Source organism: Cebus imitator, unplaced genomic scaffold (assembly GCF_001604975.1).
Source record: "Cebus imitator isolate Cc_AM_T3 unplaced genomic scaffold, Cebus_imitator-1.0 Scaffold71, whole genome shotgun sequence".
Taxonomy (NCBI): Eukaryota; Metazoa; Chordata; class Mammalia; order Primates; family Cebidae; genus Cebus; species Cebus imitator.
The window spans coordinates 4,622,517-4,626,969 of NW_016107386.1; positions in this window are offsets into that span (position 1 = coordinate 4,622,517).

Sequence of the window (4,453 nt, forward strand, 5' to 3'; positions counted from 1 at the left end):
GACTAATACCTAATGGATCTCCATAGACACACAGTAAAACCCTTCAGTGTGTTTTATGGGGTGCTTCTAAATCTGGGTCCAGTGTATCTTTTAAAAAATTGATGCAAAATATTTTACATATTTATGGGGTACATGTGATATTTTATTACATGCATGGAATGTCAAGTCAGGAGCATTTATCATTTGCAAGTGTTGGGAACATATCAAGTCCTGGCTTCCAGCTATTTTGAAGTATATAATACATTGTTGCTAACTATAGTCACCCTACTCTGCAACTGAATATCAGGACTTCTTTCTTCTAACTGTAAGTCTATATCCATTGACCAACTTCCCTTCCTTCCTGCCATCCCACACACCCTTCCCCTCTAGTGTACCTTTTCAGTCTTATTGCTCAAACCTCTCTTTCCTCTCCACTCTAATCATATCAAATCACTTTTCAGTTCTTTGAACATGGTATACTCTTTCTTAACTCTGGGGCATTGGAACTGCTGTATCCTCAGCTGTGAGCCCCCTTTCTCCTGCTTTTCTGTTGGCTAATTCATGCTCATATTTAGATCTCAGCTTAGACCTCACTTTTTCTGAGAAACCCCTCTTGATCTTCCTTGTCTAGGCGAATGTGTTAGCATCTAACCCAGCAATTTCCTGGAACTGCTCTCCGCACACTGCACTGAATGGTTCATTTACACATTTGGATCACCTACAAGATTGTTAGCACCACGAAGGCCCGGACAGTTGTGAGTCTCTCGGTATCTGGGGGGAATTGGTTCCAGGACCCCTGCAGATACCAAAATCTGGAGATGCTGAAGGCTCTTATATAAAATGGCATAGTATTTACATGTAACCCATGCACATTCTCCCATATACTTTAAATCATCTCTGCATAATACAATGTTAATTCTATATAGATGGTTGCTGTACTGTATTGCTATGTTTTATTGTAATTTTTAATTTTTTTTCTCCCAGATATTTTCAGTCAGTAGTTGATTGAATTTGCGGATGGGGAACCTGCAGATTAGGAAGACCAACTGTATTTGTCTTGTCACTGCATGCCTAGAGCATAACCCCTAATAATAGCACTTAATCGTCCCATAATAATTGTTGTATGAATTACTGTTATTATGAATATGAGCAAGGTGATATAATGATTAAGAGTTGAACTCTGATTTCAAATTTTAGTTCTGCTTAACAGCTGTGCAAACTTTGGCAAGTAAATTAACTTCTCTGTGCCTCAGTTCTCCCATCTGTTAATTTCTCTGAAATGCTTATAACAGCTATAACAGCATCTGGCACTTAATGAAAATTTAATGAATATTAACTATTATTATCACTATAATTTTTGTAATGGTAAAAATAAGTTCTAATTTTAAAAGTATAGATTTTGGAATACAGATTTTTTAAAATCACAGCATATTTACATTTAATAAGTCAGTCAGCCTAGTGGCTTTTCTAAGAAAGTATTTGAATGCTTGAGTGGAAAATTATTGGGGTCATTAGGAGAGCCAGCAATCGTGTTTTGTGTTAATAATCTAGGTTTCAGTTTTTGCAATACAATGGTTAGACTTTTAAAATATTAGTGTTTATATGATTGTTGTTTTTGCCATCAGCTTTCTCTTTGGTGTGTGTGATCTAGTTGCTTGTTAAACTACTGATAAGCAGCTTTGATCCCAGAGGTGGTTCTGGGATGGGGCCTGGGTCCATGGACCCGTACTAAGCTCTACTGGTGATTCTGATGCATGCTAAGCTTTGAGAACCTGGGAGCTAACAAAAGTAACTGGCAAAAATCAGCGACTACTAATGACAAAGTCATGTGGCAGCACTGGGCTCAGTAGGGACATTATTGGGAGTTGCCTTCATGATGGGCATCTGAGAAGTTGGCACTGTGTGGTCTCTGGGAGATGCCTCTGCTTCAGGGAGTGGTCTCTGGGGACTGTTGTTATCTTCAGGAGAACCCTGAAGATGAACTGGCTGTACCTTTAACAGGAACAGCTGCTGAGAACCAACTCTGGGCTTGCCAGACAGTGGGGAGGGGAGCTGTCCCCAAGAGGTGCTGCTTGACGGTGCTATTAGGAACCCTGGCTGGAGGTGCTGCCCTGGGCAGCTGCAGGGAGTAGCAGTGCTTCTCAAAGGTGTCCCAGGATTACCTGCAGCCAGAGTCACCTACAGAGTTTGTTAAAAATGCCTATTCCTTGGCCCTGCTCCAAATCTTCTGAACCAGGATCTGTATTTTTTTTTTAAAAGATCATTTTAAAAGCCTGCTTCACAGATTTTTCTGAGACATGTTAAGGCTGGAGAACCACTGACAGAGGCTGAGTTGAGGAGACTGTGGGATACCAATGTGTCCCAGCTTCTGCTGTCTGGAGTGGAGAGGCATTTTCGTTTCATTACACTCCCCTTCCTGGCAATCCGGCAAAATTAGAGTCCCAGGCCCTCTGCACAGAACTTCAGGCTGACTTCTCAGATCTTAAATGGTCGCCAGCCCTCAAGGACCAGCTGGAGGGTGTAACCTGGAAGAGATGTTTATAAATCAAAGTAACTTTCTTTGAATTATTAGGCATTATATGCTTTTCTGAGGAGAACTTGAATGAGCATTTGGTTTGCAGGAATTGTCTTGTTAAAAATGATTTTCTTTTGTGAGAAATCTCCATTATGGTAGGTGAGCCTTGGTCTGGATTCTTCCTGTTGGGTCCTTTGAGGGCAACAGGGCCATCCTGGCACACTTGGTTCAGGTGAGTGAAACATTTTGTAGGTGACATCTACTCTCTGTATCTGTCAAACAAAGATGGATGAGCAGGGCCTCAGCTGCCGTGGGGGACATTACCACCTTGGTTTTCCCATCAAACTCTGTCAGGCTTTGTAACTTGAAGAAATGAAACAGGAGCTGAAGAAGGACAGTTCCTAATAAGCTGTCAGCAGGGCCGCCACAGGCTGGAAGCCTCCCTCTCTGTTGGCCTGCCTCAGCCCTGACTTTGTTCCAATGCCATTAGGGCAAAATCCTTGATTTTCTCCCAGAGGAGAAGAAGTGGCCTGGAGCTGAGAGGCACAGATTTATAAGTAGTTTCTCTCATTATGCACTTCCAATTCTTAATCACCATTTCAAAGAGGACTTAGAGAATGTCTCCCTAGACCGGATGCAGATCCCTCCTCCAGCAGCTTAATCAGTGTACTTTTCTCACTTGCTTGAAATGCAAGAGACCTAACTCTCAGTGAGGCTGAGTTGTAGATGGCTGTCTGTCCCCAGTGATTTTTAGGGCTGGGCTGAGGAAGGATTTACAAAGTACTAACATCGAGGTGCTTCTAGAAGTTCAGTGCTTGCGTGGGTGAGTTATCCAAGCAACCAGAGAGGCTGTTAGAGTCAATGCCAAGCATACTGTTGGACAGGGAGGGTATCCAGGGAAGTCAGGAAAACACAATTCCAGCCATCTCAGAGTCGAGAAGTGACAGGCTCCGTAACAAAAGCCCTGCGTGCCCTAGGAGCTTTTGTTTTGAGTTTATATTTAGATTTGCTTTTTTTTTTTTTGGCAGCCACTATATTATTTATTATAAAATTGTTCATTCAAAATTGTAATATTAAAATAATAGTTTAAATAGTTTATTATCCAGTATTATAGTTGGTATGACAGCCAACAGCCCAGGAATATGTTTTGAATAGTTACACAAGTAGTGCATAAATATGTTTTTGTTGTAAAATGTTTAGAGGTTTACATAGCAAAATGTCCCTTTCCCTCCCATTCCTATTCCCAGATGTAACCACTGTCAACAATTTGGTGCATGTCCTTCATCAATCTTTCTAAGCATTTACATATATGTGCATGTATATATGCACATAGCTTTTACATAAATGACATATATATAACATATATATAACATATATAACATATTGTTATGTAACTGTTTTGTTTTACTTAATAGCATATATCTTGGAGATGTTTCCATAGCAGTACATAAAGGTCTGCCTCATTAATTTTAACAGTGCAGTATTGTATCATATAGATGTGCCCTACTAATGTAATTAATTACTCACTAATTGGTGGACATTAAAATTGTTTCCATTATGTTTGTTATTACAAACAATGTTGCAACCAGCCTTCAGGCACGTACATCCTTGTACACATATTTTGGCAGGATAGATTGCTGGAGGTAGACTTGCAGGGTCAGTGGCAAAGATCAAGCCATATTTTTCAAGCCATTTTTAGCTCTTTAGCATTTCTGTGTTTGCTTATTACACAATGAATCTAATTCTGCACATCTCATGACTCATCTCTATCAATGGTTTTCAACTCTGGCAGTATGTTAGATTCACTTGAGAAACTTAAAAATTATGCAAATCCAGGCTGTGTGCAGACCCACTGAATCAGTATCTTTTGGGAGTAGGGCTCAGTCTTTGGATTTTCAGAAAAATTTAGAAAATTCTAACGTGCAGCAAGGATTGAGAATTGTTGATCTAAACATTAAA